The sequence below is a fragment of the Cavia porcellus genome, unplaced genomic scaffold (genome assembly GCF_034190915.1).
Source record: "Cavia porcellus strain 051 isolate PalLab524CR breed Dunkin Hartley unplaced genomic scaffold, mCavPor4.1 scaffold_7, whole genome shotgun sequence".
Taxonomy (NCBI): domain Eukaryota; kingdom Metazoa; phylum Chordata; class Mammalia; order Rodentia; family Caviidae; genus Cavia; species Cavia porcellus.
The window spans coordinates 87,882,654-87,900,265 of NW_026947490.1; positions in this window are offsets into that span (position 1 = coordinate 87,882,654).

Below are 17,612 nucleotides of genomic sequence, written 5' to 3' on the forward strand. Positions count from 1 at the left end.
ATCATGCTCCTTCCTAGCACGTACCCGACTGTGCTTGTTTGGAGGAGCTCAGGGCCTCCGTGTTGCTGAGGATGGCTTTTGTGCCTTTCAAGACAGACCTGGTCTTTTTGTTTTGAGTGTGAGTTCTTGGCTCCAGTGCAGAACCCTCATCCCACCAGCACAGCTCCTTCATTCTACTGGCGTGGACATCCTGGCTTCCACCGCTGAACCTTGGGTTTTCCTGGCATAGATCCATAAAAGAGACTGGGGTGAGCCTTTGTTGTGGGCGCAGTTGGACTCATCAGAGGCATTGTCCTGAGTTCGGGGTTTATATCTGGACTCGTGTAGGACATTACTGTGGGATTTAGGCCCTTGACTAAATATTCTATGTCTTTGGTGTTGTGGATAGGTTTCCTGCATTTTCCTGTGTTAACTCCCCGTGACCATTATAAAAATACTATAAACTCCATGTCCTGATTCTAATTGTTCTCAGTGTATAGCCCCTAACTACAACAGACTGTAAGTGGAAACATTGTTGGCAAGTATGTATATATTTTACTCTAGAATCATTATATTTTTGTATTAACCTGTTGCCTAATTGTTGACTTCACTTCATGTGCAAGATCGCTTTTGGCCAATCTATATATTTAAGATCTAAAATATAGAAAGTATAAAAAAAAACCTAATGAAGCTGAAGTAGGAATGTGCATGTAGGAAATGATACCTGAGTTGGGATCATAGAGCCTGGCACAAGTTCCAGGGAAAGGGTTTTTTTTTTTTTTGTCTCTTTAATCAATGCTGCCAGGAACATAGGCCCTCAATTGTGCAGACACTACCTTCTCACAGGTAGCTGCTTGACTGTCATTTCTCTTCCTTCTTCCAAACTAAGTTTTTTTTTATTTTCCATTTCAATCTTGCTGTCTTTAAGCCCTTATTTTTATGATTGTTACCTTCCTTTATTTACTATAGTGCAGTAGTAGGGTGTGCACAACCTTCTGTGGCTAGGTAAGATAGAATACCAATTCTCTTTTTTCCATGGATTCCACTTATTGAACAGCAAAAAATTATTTTCTTTTCTTGTTTACTTTTTAGTAACAGAAGAAAAATATCTCTCCTAAGTTTCTGGTTTTGTCCACAGCTACATATCTTGTCATTGTGAATCCCTGAGCTCAGTTTGTACCAAATTAACAGGTTCAATAATTTTCTCCATAATGATTACTGTTTGGCTATTGCTAATAGCCTTGCTATCCACCTAATAACAATGCCTCTTGAATAATAGATTTTTCATAAGTGTGCTGATGCAGTTTTTAATTACCAATCATGTATCTAACTAGATCTATTGTAATGCATTTATCTGACATCAACTGTATAAAATTCTGTTTCTAAGCATCAAGCTTCTGATGTTCTTGAGGCCCTAATTCACTCCTTAGAAAAAACTGGAAACCTGACACTAACAGGTTCCATATGAACCTGCAGATGTCTGTGACAACCTTCACAGTACAGAGGTACTTTATTGGTCATAATATTAAATAAACTGTTATTCATGAATTTTGGATTCCTGAGTGTTTTTGTACTTACAAGAAGAGATGGTAACTGAATTTTTATCATTCTGCATTCGTGTTAATGAATTTTCTATCACTGTGATAAAGTGCCTGAAAAATCCAGATATTAGAATTGGAAATTTACTCAAGGTGTATTTTATCTCATACTTTCTGAAGATCAGCCCATGGGGCAAATGTGAGATAGATCACAGGAGCTAGGTCATGTTGGTAAACATGCAGAGTAAGAGATGACATAGCTGCATCAAAGTAGGCAGGGTCTGAGGGCACTATGTGTGTGTGTGTGTGTGTGTGTGTGTGTGTGTGTGTGTGTGTCTATGTTTCTGTTTCTCTCTGTTTGTGTCTATTCTGTGTCTCTCTCTATGTGTCTGTGAGCAAGGGATCCAACAATCCCAATGGGAGTACCTGTTCTTTCTCTGCACAGCTATGACCTGTGTCACTGTAAAGCTCAGCCCCTCAGTACACTAAACCTCAGTTTTCTGTCTCCACATGGTTGTTGTATCTTAGTGAACACAGATCTCACTCCCTGTTTCTCTCACACAGTGAGGTTCATCAGCGTCCTCATGGTCACACAAGGAGACTGTTGCAAAACAGGCTTTTGAAGTTGTCTCTGGAGTTGAATGCATTATACTGAATTAAATACTGTACTAAGCATAACATCCAGCATCAGTGTGAACAAATAATTCCAACCCTACAAATTGCTAAGGAGTAACAAATAGGAGACAACATATGGTGATAACTGACAATGTTATATAAAAATATAAAACAAAATTATTGACTAGAGACTCTCTATACTGCTTCCTTCCATCCAAGTTGAGCACTCCAAGATGAGATAATTGACATGTTCTACATCCAGCTGAGATAACAGTGTCCAGCTCCATCACGATATATCCTTTCACTGTCACCTAAGCACTCATATTCCCCAGGAAATCACCAGGATTGGCATTTGAGGATTTAGTGAAGTCCCTTAGTCCACTGGCAGTGTCTCCCTGTGAAGGAAGTGGCAACTGCAGGGGGCTTACACCTGTCTTTGCTGACATTCTCTCTGTGTTCATTGTTCCTGGACAGGAGTCTCTGATCTGGAACACAAGGCTGACAGAATCAAAAGGTACTTCTTCAGGTCCATGATGCTTCTTTGGCTCTGAGCCCTCCTGTTTCACATCCAGTATTCTCAAGGCCTTCCTTCATGGTACTGCAGTCCCTTCAATGTGGAAATTCAAAATTGGTGTGTAAAGTTGTAAAGGCCTTTAAATTCCAACCCAGATTTCCTACAGTCTGCACTGGGGGCCTGAAGATGTATCATCCATCTATGCAGAAAATAACTCCTCTGGCCCAGATAACTGCTGGTGTTGGCAAAGGAAAACAAAGATATCTGTGGATGAAGGAGTGCCTTATTCCTGCAGATTGTCATTACTGGGGCTCCCTATAGAAGAAAGATAACTAAAAGATTCAGTCTTTACAAGCTTTTAATTTTAAATCATGCAAGGATCCAAGTCCTGTAGGGACATGTCCCTTATTTGGAAAGTTTACCTTTACTGAAGTGCAGGGAGGTCACCTGTTAAATTCCCTTCTGCTCTCCATGCCACAGAAAGGGACCTGTATTGATCTTATGCATGTATTAGCACTTCTGATACACATGGAAAAAGGTGACTGAGTATCAACACATTTGTCCATTGACCCTGGTGGTGTGGTTTCAGGGTCAACAATTGGAAGCAACACTTGCCTGATCAGAAAGTTCATCTCCATCAATGAGACACATTCTACAGGACACATTCTAGCCAGGAAGGACACAATGCTGGTGTGGTGGTTTCCAGTTACTAAGCTTTTCCATTCATGACCTGAGAAACCAGGATAGACATGAACACAAACATCCTTGAGTCTGTGTTGTGTGACTACTTGGTTAAAGGAAAATGTCTGTCCGGTGTGTCCTTCTGGGTCTGTATCTTCAGCTGAGTCTCATGGCACTCCTGGATGTCCCAGCTGCCCATGTGAGATATTCATTGCTGTGATGATCAAGGGGAGAGGGAAAAATGCACTTGAGGTCTTGGGGGCTTTCAGCATTGTATGGAGTTTGTGGAAGCAGATGCTGTTCAAAGTTGCCCTTTTTTCTCTTCTGTCTCCTCTGCCTTCTGCAGTTTCACTGGGTTTTCTCAGGTGAACCTGGGTCCTGCAGCTCCCTCAGCTCCAGTTCTCTCTCATCACACTGTGTACCTGATACTGTGGGATTATGTGATCCCTAAGATTTTCTATCATATGACATCCTAAATAAAAGTCTTGTGATATAGATCAATGTCACCTGACAATTGTAACTTTTGGTGGGACTGCCCATTTTCTTTGGTTTATTTCACCTATGAATTGTTTTAATTGTTCAGGATCATATTTGAATTCTGGCTGGTTGTTCTGTACTTTAATGTTATATCCACATAGCATCCATTTCTGAAAATGTCCTTTGAGAGTGCCTTCCATCTGTACCAAGTTCTATGTCCATTTCCCAAAAACCAGTCCTCTCTTCCCCATATCAGGGACCTGAGTGATTTTTGTTAATATTATGGTTGAGATTATGAGAGATGCTACAGGTGACATTTGGTTTCTGTGACACCTAGCACCTTGATGTTAACTCCTCATGGTCCTCTCCTGTCCTCCAGTCATCCAGCATCTTGCCATCAGTGCTCCCTCCACTCTGGGCCTGAGGCACTTGCTGTACCAGGAAGCAGGGCTTGCCTGGGATCTGGATATTCTGTCTCTCTAAGTTAATTGGTGTTCATTTGGTCTGCAATTTTATTTCTTTCATTGGTGAATCAAAAGAGAGTGATGTTTATTTTATCCAGATCTTTGTAGATTTGAATATGTGAGAAATGATTTTCTGTTTCTTTACAAGTTGGAGCAAATCTAGGTACACCTTCAGTAGCAAAATTTGAACTCTTGTTTGAATCAGTGTTCTAAGATCAATAATTGAAAATGTCATTTGCACATCCATGGCTGAAAATGCAATAATAGAGAAATAAAAAGAAGGAAATACATGAAAAGTTTTAGACATTTCAGGGATCTGTTGTTAGCTGGAATTAAGAAGATCCATCAGAGGGGATCTGGCTAAATCTCAGGTGATGATGTTACTGGAAATACAGGTATGTTTGAATATTTTAGGAAAAGTTAAATATATATGACTTATAAATACAGAATTAATTGAGGCAACCTGACATAAAGTAAAGGATATGCATGAAGACAGAACTATGAGAATGTGTTTAAAAATATTGAATATTATGATACTAAAGTATTTAATATTATATATGAAAGACACAAAGAGAAACAGAGACAGAGGGAGAGACACAGAGACAGAAAGAGAGTGAGAAAGAGAGAGACAGAGAGAGAGAGACAGAGAGAGAGAGAGAGAAACAATGGCTAGATTGTATTGTGCTGTATTAATGAATCCCTAGTTTCTAATGTTTAAAAGGAAAAAACATGCCAAAGTCCTGCTCAATGCACTGTCATAGGAAGAGAACACTAAAGCCCCTGGATTGTACCCTGAGTCTAGCTAGACTGCCTTATTTCCTTCCTCCCTCAGGTCTTTGCTGCTGGGACTGAAGCTGGGGATGAGGAATTCTGAGGGGGCCAAGGAGAATAGAGGGTCTGTGAATTCTCAGAACTTAGAAATAGAAAATTGATGCAATTAATTTACTAAAATGAAGCATTTATTCTTGAGTGACAAAAGTCATTGTCATCCAGAAAAGGAAATACATTCATTTTAGATGATAATTAATTGCCATACTAAAGAAAGCAATTGTATGGATGAATCTAGAGTGAAGCTGCTAGGTTGGTGAGGAGAAATTTGTCATCAAAATTAAAGAGACCACAGCAACAAATATTAAGACAATAAGATTCATGTGACGCCCATTCTGGTTGATTATTATCTTCTTTTGAAGTCCTCTAATGTCTCCAAAATTTTGGTTTTATTGGTCTTATTCTTTACTGTTTTGTTCAATTTTATTGCAACTGATAATACAGGCAATTCTTTTTAAGATAACCAGAGGCATTATGGTAACCATTGTTGATCACCTTGTATCTTGTTTTTACATTATGTATTACGTCCATCCTTTTGATTTGACTGACTCTGTCCTGGTATGTCACATTTGGTTTTACTTTTTTCAAAAAAAAGTAATAAGAACTGTTGGAGTAATAAAACCAAAAATGTGTAATTGTCATTGTACAAAAGAAATGAAAAGAAAGTCCTCTAAATGATATAACTGTATATATATTTAAGTGTATAAGATAGATAACCATATTACTGAGTTTTGTTGGATCATTGAACAAAACTTTGCAGTTTCACTGTTTGAAAGTCCCCTCTATATGCTTTAATTTTGTAACTTCAACAACTATTTCTAAGGTAACAATATGTAATTAACTAATGATTTCCTACTGTTTATTTTTTCTGAAATTCTGTATAACTTGTACCCTTTTTCTGTTTTTTTCTTCTTTTTCTCCTTAAATAAAATTTTAAAAAAAGAGACCACCATAGGAAACAAGAGTAGCAAAATCTGAGCAGTGATTCCTGTCAATACCTACATGGCAGACTTGGAAGGATGTAGAGACACAGAGCTGGAAATGCTTGAGCAGCAAGTGTCATGTCACACTTCATAAAGACATACTTAACAACACTGCATATGTACATGAAACTTTTTAAAAAAAATTTTGGTGATCAGGAGAAACTCCTGCAGTTAAAAGCACCCCAGGTTTATGTCTGGGTTTACACTGAAATCTTCTGAGTGTCTTGCTCAGTAAAATGTGATCATGTCCTTGGAGGTCATGGAGTTCAGTTGCATGGTAAAGTGGTTCTTATTTGTGTCACCAGTGAGGGAGATGCAGACTTGAAAATCCAGGTTGTAGACTGTGCTAACAAGTACCTCATCCATTGTAAATATTTCCCAGGAGGCTGGTGGCTCTAGCTCAAGTAGTAACCAGAGACAGAGCTCCTTATGACAGGGCAGGTTTAGGACCAAAGCTCTTCTCATTCAATAGACTTGATCCTGACGGCCCAAGTGTGAGATCTCGCAGCACACATGAGAACAAGGGGAGTCATGAAGAATCTTCCATTCCCACAGCCAGAAACCTTAAATATCTAGAGACCTCAGGACTAACCTAAGGTCCATATTGTTTGCATGTTGCCTGCAGGATGAGGACCTTCCCAATAGCCAAGCTACTCACAGGAATTTAGTCTGCTATCCCCTAGCCTAATTTGCACATATGTGTTGAAGGACAATATATAGGATACTGAGCCAGCATGACTTTCAATGTATCCAAGATCAGGCATTATTGTGTATGAGAGCTGCCCAGCCTGGCATTGACCATGAGAGATTTATCCATGCCTAAGCTGTACTGCGTTCTGTGGCTTTTGTGTGTGGTTGATGCAGTTGTTAGGCCTGGAAAGGAAATGTTGAAGCTTTTCCTGTTGTCTTCCATTTTTGAAGAAAATCCAATGTCAAACCAAGTAGAAGGCTCTTTGCACTGAGAAATCAAGTAGGCTACTTTAGTGATCTCAGCACCATTGGGCTGGGGGATGATAGCATCTAAATCACCAATGCGGAACCCTAGTTTGAGTTCAGTTTAAATAGCTTTTGAGCAGAAATGCAAGGCAGATGGCAGGTTATTTGTTCCCTGAATCTAATTAAGTTACATATTGTCAGGCTACTTAAGTCTAAATAGATTTACTTAAAAGCCATCATTTAATGTCATGTAGGAACATAATGGGGACAAGGAGAGGGGACTTGGGTGGAGAAAGCAAAGTTAAAAGTATTCTTGATTGTATCATTTTGTTCAAATCAAAGACCTTGAAACAAGTTGGAAACAGGATATACGTTTTTTAAGTAAGAGAATTACAAGCTAGGAATAGTCTGCCTGATCAGTGTATGATCAGAAGAAAGCAGCTGAGCAGCCAAAGCTAACTGAATGTAGCAGGCTGCTTATATGAAAAGCACCAGGAGGTTAGGCCGAGGCCACTATTTGAATTTTCACTTGCTGTCATGTCTTTCAGGTTGTTGTGCTAACTGTGCCTTAACTATTTTATAATAATGGCCTTACACCATGAAACCATCAGGCTGTGCTCCAGAGAACACTCCATGCAGGTGCTTCACTTGAGGAGATGCACAATGTGCTTTTTCCATCCATCTGGGACTGTAATGGTCTAACTCCATCAGATATGAGTCTTTCAGAATTCACATTGGTTTCCTCTCCAACATCTCCCTCACTCATGTTACATCATTATCATGTGTGCTTCACATAATTTGATTAGGTTTTCTACATTTGTATTGCCTTTTTTAGAATTATTGATTACTATATTTAACAGGTCCAATGTTTTATTTCTTATTCTGTGCCTGTACCAGTTTTTAGATCGAAAGGTTTTGTTATCCCTCTTAAACCACATTGAATGATTCACTCTGAGGTTTTTGGTTTCTTCACCATTAGTGCTACATGGATGAGTTTTGGGAGAGTTAGGATTCCTGGGAACATTTCTGGTGTATTGCCTTCTTGTGTTTCTCTTTGTGTTTTTGTTGTTTTGTTTTGTGTTGAGAGTAGTTAGTTTATTGCAGTGGAGTTCTTATTTTAGAGATATCTCTGGTTAATTTCTGTTTTTCAGTGATGTTCCCTGGGAGTGGTTAACCAGCAACCTTTTCCTCTGTCCCAAGATTCAGTCACCTCTGTTTAATTGATATGTGATGTGGTAACATGATGGGCCCATACATAGTTCTCCTGGAATAGTCCATAATATTTGTAATAACACCAAGTTAACATAGATGTTTGCATGTCAAAGAAAGTCAATTAATAACAATATTATGTTACTTTGGAAAAATAATTAAATCAGTATCCACTGTGTCATTAAATGCAAAATGAATGACAAACCTAAGGACCATTAAAGTACTACACTTATTGACAGAAAAGAGATGTATTTTTATGGCATGAACACTAAGGCAAACAAAATATTCACCTGCTATTAACCTAATGTAAATATCTACTAAATGGAACAGATTTGCCTCTAAAAAATAGAACACCATTCAATGGCAATACTGTAATGTACACTAGTTATGTAAAGATTAATAAAATTTAATACCTACACTAGTCAAGACAGAGGTGCATGAGAGCAGAGAATGGAAAAAGCAATTAACAAGTTAAAAAAATGGGATATGAGAAATAGTAGTATTTGAAAATGTAAATACAGGCAGGTGCTGGGGTCTTGAAAACCTGATCATGGCTTGATTCACCCTCTCATGGCACAGTGGATTAGTAGCTTGTTGGTGAGGGGCTAATTACTTGGCCAATTATTGTCTCACACAGGATGTCACTGATTTGGGTAGACCCAGTGTGAAGTGCTCTCTTTAAACCACAGCAGAGGCTTGTGCCAAGCATTTGGGTTACTATAAAAAAGGTTGACAGTGAACCCTCATCGTTCAGAACTTATTCAATCTGCTCCATCCATTCTGTTCCAGCGATAGAAAATGGACTCAGATACCTATCCAGTGCCATGAGTTGGAGGACATTTTGCCCATAAAACTGAGAAGGTGATGACCCATACTTTTACTGCACCTCTTAGTGTGGACAAAAACAAATTGAGGGAAGGTATAATTATTATCAACCTCCATTTCCCCACAATTACAGCCACTGGTTACCTAATGAGTTTTGGATGAAGAAAATATATTAATGAGTTGGCCCACTGTGTCACAGGAAAAAGAATTTAGAGACATATCTTAGGAATGCTCTCAAATATTTTGGCCAAAATATATAGTCTTTGCCGCATGAAGATACTTTTCCCTCTATGCAGAATAGTTATTCAGGTATCATTTTCTCTAATCTTTTAGATTTTGTGAATAATTAATTATAATTATTTCAATTTACTTCTCTTTGTCACTATGATTATCATGTATCAGTTTTATGCACATCAGGAATGTGTCCTTATACTCTTGCAAATTTTATGTCACTAGCACTGCACTTACACATTTTCCCTTCCTGAACATTTTCCCCCTTCTAAATGTTACAATTAATTCTTTTCTGGCAAAATGGATCTTCTTAGGAAGTGTCCTGCTTACTTGAGGACACACGCTAAAGCACTTGGTGAATTGCTCCACGTATTTTAACCAGCAAAAGATCCTGCAGTGAGCCCCACAGAGACACAATTGTTAAGAATATTTGTTTTTATTTAAGGAGAGAAGAAAAATAAAGGACATAAAAATTTAGTACATGGTACAAATAATACAGTATTTCAAGAAAAAATATATATAGTATGAAATCACCAGGTAATAGATTACATGTTATCTTCCAAGAAACAGTTGTCCATATCACTAAATTAAAGCATATGAAGTGGACGAATGTCCACTCGAAACAGTGAAATTGGAGACAGTTCCATTCAATGATCCAACAAAACTCAGTTATATGGTTTTCCATCCTACACACTCCAACATACCTGCAGTTATAACCCTTAGTCCACCTTACTTTCCTCTCTTTTTTACAATAACAATTAGACTTTTAGGGTTTTATTACCCTCACAGTTCTTACTATTTTTTTGAAGAGAATAAAACCAAATGTGACTAAACAAAACAGAGACAGCTGGAACAGAAGGGTGGACATAGCACATGATGCAAAAATAGAATACCAGGTGATCAAAAGTGGTTACCATTGTGCCTCTTGCTATTTTTAAATTGAGTTGTCTATGTCATCAGGTATAATAGAATTCATCAAAAGAGTACAGAAGAAAACCAATAAAACCTACACTGAGGACCTTACAGGACTTCAAAAAAAGGATAATAGACAATCCATATTGGGCATCATAGCATATCTTATTGCCTTCAAAGTGATTGCCTATACCCTCAAACATGATACTATCAAACAAAATAGAATATATAATAATCAGACAGAACAAGATGGGGAGAGCAATACTGGGGTTCAAGTCAGGTTAATAGGATAACAAAAAAGTTTCTATAATATGTCACGTTATTTTTAATTTAGTTTTCCTTAATTAAAAAACGAGAGAAAATAAGTTAATTTAAAATGGGGGGAGCTTGAGATAAGAGAGGACATTGTAATAGAACAATGCAGGGCAGAACCGAATAATTCAAGCATCATTGTGTTTCACCATCAGATACTCTAACATAATAGTAATCGCCATAGTGCCTCTTTCCATAAATTATTTGAGTGTAACTTTGCATACTATAATATCAAGCGTATTTAGACAGTATGAAGCCTTTCAAGAGAATGCAAGAATTACAGGGTATTTAGAATCTGATAATAGAAAACTAACAATGGTTTCTATATTATCTCTTTGCCTATAAATAATTTTGCTTATACTATAGCATATAGTGAAATATAGTAAGATACAACATGTTAAAACCAGTGGAAACAGAGGTATTACAGCTTTATGGGACTTCAAAACAAGATGATATTAAATCAGCACTAGCTTTTATGTTATGTTGCTTTCTTCAAAACAGCTATTCATGCTATCAATTTTAGATACTAAAATTGAACAACCCCGGTTAAAACCATTGTGGATAATGAGTGAAAACATTATATGTCTTCAAACCAATATGATTGGGAATCATGATTACCACACACTTCTATGTATTCTTATAATTTCTTACACTAGGGAAACTATTCGGTATTTATACATGTGAGTTTGATTTATTTCACTTCTGAGTATGGTCTCATGCTGCGTTCATTTATTAATAAATGTCTCAATGCGATCATTCTTTATAGCTGAGTAGTACTGCATTGTATAAAAATACCACAACTTTTTTATCCATTCTTCAGTTGATGTACACTTAGGTTGTTTCCAAGATCTGGCTATTACAAATTGTGCTGCTATAAACATGGGTGCACATGTATCACTGTGGTATGATGCTTTCAGTTCTTCTGGGAATATGCCTATAAATGGTATAGCTGGGTCATATGGGGCTTCCAGTCCAAGTTTTCTGAGAAATCTCCAGACTGACCTACACAGTCTACACTCCCACCAACAATGCAGGAGAGTTCCTTTGTCTCCACAGCCTCCCCAGCATTTGTTGTTGTTGGTTTTCTTGATCTTGGTCATTCTTTCAGGAGTGTGATGAAATCTCAGTGTGGTTTTGATTTGCATTTCTCTAATGACCAATGATGATGAACATTTTTTCATATATTTAATTGCCATTTGTATTTCTTCATCTGAGAATTGTTTATTCATCTCACATGCCCATTTTTGGATTGAGTCTTTGAATTTTGGTTGTCTGATTTTTTTTTAATTCTTTATATGTTTTAGAAGGAAGTGCTTTGAGGGGCAGTTCACTAAGATTTTTTCCCAGTTTGTGGGTTTTCTTCTCACCACACTAGAGACTTCTTTTGACATGCCGAAACTTTTTATAAGAAGTGATCCCAGTTATTGATTCTGGGAATTATTTCCCGGGTGGGTTAAGTCCTGTTCATGAATTCTCCACCTACTCCTATATCTTCAAGATCTTTACCCAATTTGTCTTCCAATATATTTAGTGTTTCTGTTTTAATATTTAGATCTTTGATGCATTTAGATTTTATTTTAGTACATGATGATAGGCATAGGTCTAGTTTTAGTTTTTGACATATGGAGAGCCAGTTTTTCCAACACCATTTATTAAAGAGACTGTTGTTCTCCCAGTGAATATGTTTGTCCCCTTTATCCAAGATAAGGTCGTTGAGTGTATTTGTAGTTGTGATTGTTTCTTCTAATCGATTCCACTGATCTTTGGCTCTGTTTTGTTTCCAGTACCATGTTGATTTTACTACTGTTGTTTTGTTTTGTAGTATAATTTCAAATCAAGAATTGTGATACCTCCTGCTTTCCCTTTGCTGCTTAGAACTGTCCTTGCTATTCTAGGTCTCTTCTCACGCCAGATGAATTTTAGGAGTGATTTGTTGAGTTCTATGAGGTATGTTGATGGTATTTTTATCGGGATTGCATTGAACCTGTATAAAAGTTTTGGGAGAACGACCATTTTCATATTTATTCTTCCTATCCATGAGCAAGGGATGTTTTTCCATTTTCTGAAATGATCTTCAATTTCATTTTTCAGTGTATTATAACTTTCCCTGTACAGGTCTTTCACTTCTTTTGTGAGAGTAATTCTTAGATATTTCATTTTTTGGTTGCTAGTGTGAAGGATGTGGCTTTTCTTATTTCTCTTTCTGTGACTTTGTTGTTAGTGTATAGAAATGCTATTGATTTTTGAGTATTGATTTTATAGCCAGCTATATTACTAAATTTATTTATTATATCTAGCAGTCTTTCAATGCAGTTTTGCAGATCTTCTATATAGAGTATCATGTCATCTGCAAATAATGATAACTTAACTTCTTCTTTTCCTATCTTTACGCCTTTTATTTCTCTCTTGTCTAATTGCTCTGGCTAGTATTTCCAGTACTATATAAAAAGGACTGTGATAAGGGGCATCGTTGTCTTGTGTCTGATTTTAAAGTAAAGGCCTTCAATTTTGGGCCATTTAATATGATATTGGCTGTTGGTTTGTCATAGATGGCCTTTATTATATTGATGTAAAGACCATCTATTCCAATTTTCTTCAGGGTTCTTATCATGAATGAATGTTGGACTTCATGAAAAGCTTTTTCTGCATCTATAGAAATGATCATATAGTACTTACTTTTAGCTCTATTGATACGGTGTATTACATTTATTGATTTACATATGTTGAACAATCCCTGCATGCCTGAGATGAATCCTACTTGGTCATGGTGTATGATCTTCTGGATGATTTGCTGCATCCTATTTGCCAATATTTTATTGAGGATTTTTGCATCTGTGTTCATTAGAGATATTGGTCTGTAGTTCTCATTTTTAGTTGGGTCTTTCTCAGGTTTTGGTACTAGAGTAATATTGGCTTCCAGGAATGACTTAGGAAGGATTGTTTCCCTTTCAATTTCATTGAAGAGTTTGAGGAGTGTTGGCATGATGTCTTCTTTGTATTTCTTGTAGAATTCTGCAGTGAATCCACCTGGGCCTGGGCTCTTCTTTGTAGTTAAGGATTTAATTATGTTTTTGATTTCATTACTAGAAATTGGGTTATTCAGTAGGTTTATCTCTCCATGACCTAGCTTGGTACTTCATATGCTTCTAGGAATTGGTCTTTTTCCTCTGTGTTATCAAACTTTTGAGGATAGAGGTTTTTGAAATAGGTGTTGATGATTTTCTGTATTACTGTCGGGTCTATAGTGATTTCTCCTCTTTCTTTCCTTATTGCATGAGTTTGAGCTTTTTCTTCCCTTTTTAAAATAAGTTTGGATATGAGCTTATCAATTTGATTTATTCTTTCAAAGAACCAACTCATTGATTCCTTGATTTTTTGGATTGTATTTTTAGTCTCTATGGCATTGATTTCTGCTCTGATTTTTATAATTTCTTCTCTTCTTTTGGTTTTGGGCTTGACTTGCTCTTTTTTTTTCTAGATGTTTGAAGTATAAAATCAGGTTATTTATTTGTATTTGTTGTTTTCCTGATGTGTGAACTCAGTACAATAAATTTTTCTCTGAGGACAGCTTTCAATGCATCCCACAGATTCCAGTAAGTTGTATTTTTGCTTTCCTTTTCTTTTAGGTAGTGTTTAATTTCTTCTTTGATTTCCTCTGTAAGCTACTGAATACTCAAGAGTGTGTTATTCAGTTTCCATGTGTTTGTGGGAATTTTGTAGTATCTTTTATCATTAATTTCTAATTTCATAGCGCTATGGTCTGATAGCATGGAAGGGATGATTTCAACCCTTTTACATTTATTTAGATATGTTTTGTGAAATAATATATGGTCTATTTTATAAAATGACCCATGCACTGCTGAGAAGAATGAGTATTCTGTTGTTGCTGGATGGAATATTCTGTATATGTCTATTAAGTCCATTTGGTCACAGGTGCGATTCAGTTCTTTTGTTTCATGTTTGATTTTCTATCTGGTTGATCTGTCCATTGGTATCAATGGTGTTTTAAGATCTCCCGTTAGAATTGTGTCACTGTTAACTTGGCTTTTCATTTCTGTTAGTACATGTTTTATATTACTGGGTGCTCTGGAGTTTGGTGAATATATATTTAAGATAGTTATCTCTTCCTCTTGGAGTATTCTCCTAACCAGTATGTAGTGACCTTCTTTATCCCTTCTGATCATTATTGGCTTGAAGTTCACATTGTCTGTAATCAAAATGGCCACCCCTACTTTTTTGGGGAGTTCCTGTTGCATGAAGTATTGTTTCCATCCTTTGACTTTTAGTCTGTGGGTATCCTTTGGGGTTAGATGGGTTTCTTGTAGAAAACATATGGTTGCATTTTGTTTCTTGATCCATTCTGCCAGTCTGTTTCTTTTAATTGGTGCATTGAGACCATTTACATTAATGGTTATAACTGTTATATATTGGTTTGTTGTTGATATGTTATTTTTCTGCTGTTGCATCTTTGTCTTTTTGGTTCTGTTTAGTTGTGTTCTTTGTTTAGTGGTTTTTTCCTAGATGCATCTAGGCTGTCTTTCAGTATTCTTTGCAGGGTTGGCTTGGTGATCATGTAGTTTTTCAGCTGTTCTTTGTTATGGAAGTATATTATTTCTCCATCCATTTTGAAGGACAGTTTTGCAGGATACATCAGCCTAGGTTGGAATTCATTTTCTTTTAGGATCTGAAATACTTCTCTCCATGCTCTTCTTGACTGTATGCTTTTTGCTGAGAAGTCTGCTGTGTTTCTGATAGGTTTTCCTTTATAAGTGATCTGTCTTTTTCTCTCTTGCAGCTTTTAATATTCTATTCTTTTGTTCGATTTCTGGGATGGCCATTACTATGTATCTGGGCGTAGTATTATTTTAGTTATGGCTATTTGGAGTTCTATATGGTTCATTGATCTTGATATCGGTTTTCAATTTCATGTTTGGAAAATTTTCAGCTATATCTTCTCTAAATATCCTCTTGACATCCTTTATGTTATTCCCTTCTTTTTTATTTATCCCTATCAACCTAATGTTGTTCCTCTTTACGTCATCTTGCAGGTGTTGAATTATTTCCTGATTTTTTTTTTTGTTATTTTTAAAAGATCTTTCCTTTCCTGTTCACTGGCTACAATCTTGTCTTCAAGGTCTGAAATTGTATCTTCACATTCTTTTATGCAATTTTTACAACTTTCAATGGAGTTTTTGATTTCCTGTATATCTCTTTGCATCTGCTTTATATATTCTGTTTGTTTCTTATATTGTTCATCCAGGAATTCTATCTTATTGTTTATCTCCTCAATTTTTTTACTGTGTCTTCTTTAGATATGTTCAGCATCTCCTTCATTTCTTTTGTCATTTCTTCTTTTACCAGGGATATTATTTCTCTTTTGAATTCCTTTAAGGCTTCCCAGAGTTGCTTGTTTATTTCAGTTACTATTATTTCAGGTATGTGGCATATATTTTCTTTTATGCACATGGCTCCTAGGCTTTTGTCGGATGGGCTGGATATTTGAGAATGCATTTTGGTCCTTCATTTTGTCATTTTCCTATATTTTTGAGCTTCAAGTTTTTTCCAAGTGAGGTAAAGAGGTCAACCACTTAGGACAGAATTCCCTGCCCTCTCCTTACTCAGTGATTTCGACAGGAAGCTGGATCCTGGGCCTGAGTGATGTGTTAAATTCTGTCTGCAATCATCATATTGAAGAGTTTTCCATGTTGGTTCCTAAAGGAAATTTGTCTATAGTACTCTTTGTATGATAAGTCTTTGTCCAATTTTGTTATGCTAAGCATGATAATAGAGTTTTAGATTTCCCCATCCTTTTTGTTTTCCTACTTATCCCTGAGATATTTTGTTCTTTTTGAGCAAATTTCTATCCTTTCACTGTATTTATTGAGTATTTTGTATCTTAGGTACTGTCACCATTTCTTATTTAAGGAAAACAATACCGTGTTTACTCATGTGAATTTGATTTATTTCACTTATGAGTATGGTCTCAAGTTGTGTCATTTTATTTATAAATATCTCAATGTGATCATTTTGTATATCTCTGTTGTACTCCATTGTATAAAAATACCACAATTTTTTTATTCAGTCCTCAGTGATGGGCATTTAGGTTGTTTCCAATATCTGGCTATTACAAATTGTGCTAATATAAACATGGGTGCCTATCTATCACTATAATATGATGTTTTCAGTTCTTCTGGGAATATGCCCAGAATTATAATACCTGGGTCAATGGGGACTTCCAATCCCAGCTTTTTGAGGAACCTCCACACTGACCTCCACACTGGTTGCACCAGTCTACACTCTCACCAACAGTGCAGAAGAGTTCCTTTTTCACCACAGGCTCTGTAGAATTTTTGTTGGTAGTTTTCTTGACCCTGTCCATTCTTTCTGGAGTGAGATGAAATCTCAGTGTGGTTTTGATCTGCATTTCACCAATGACCAATGATGATGAACAATTTTCATGCGTTCACTTGCATTTTGTATGTCTTTTTCTGAGAACTGTGTATTCATTTCAGATGCCCATTTTTGGATCGGTTCTTTGAACTTTGTTGCTCTGACTTTAAATTCCTTATATATTCTAGACAGAAGTCCTTTGTCTGAGGGACAGTTGACTAAGATTTTTTTGCCACTATATGTGTTTTCTTTTTGCTATGCTGGAGGTTTCCTTTGATATGCAAAAACTCTTTAGTAAGATTTGATCTCACTTTTTGATCATGGTATTTAGTATGCAGTTTGATTTTTGTTCATGAATTCTTTATCTTCCATTATGTCTTCAAGATTTCTACCTACTTTGTCTTCCAAATGATTTAGAGTTTCTGTTTTAATATTTAGATCCTTGATCCACTTAGACTTTAGTACATGGTGATAAGCATTAGTCTAGGTTTAGTTTTCAGCATACAGAGAGCTAAGATTTACAGCACCATTTGTTAAAGAGACTATCTTTCTTTCAGGGAACATGTTTGGCTCTTTTATTGAAAGTAAGTTGGTTTAGTGTTTTTGTAGTTGTAGTTGTATCTTCTAATCCTTTTTAATGATCTTCAGGTCTGTTTTTTTTTTCCAGCACCATGCAGGTTTTATTTCAGTAGCTTTGTATTTATGTCTTCAAGTTAGA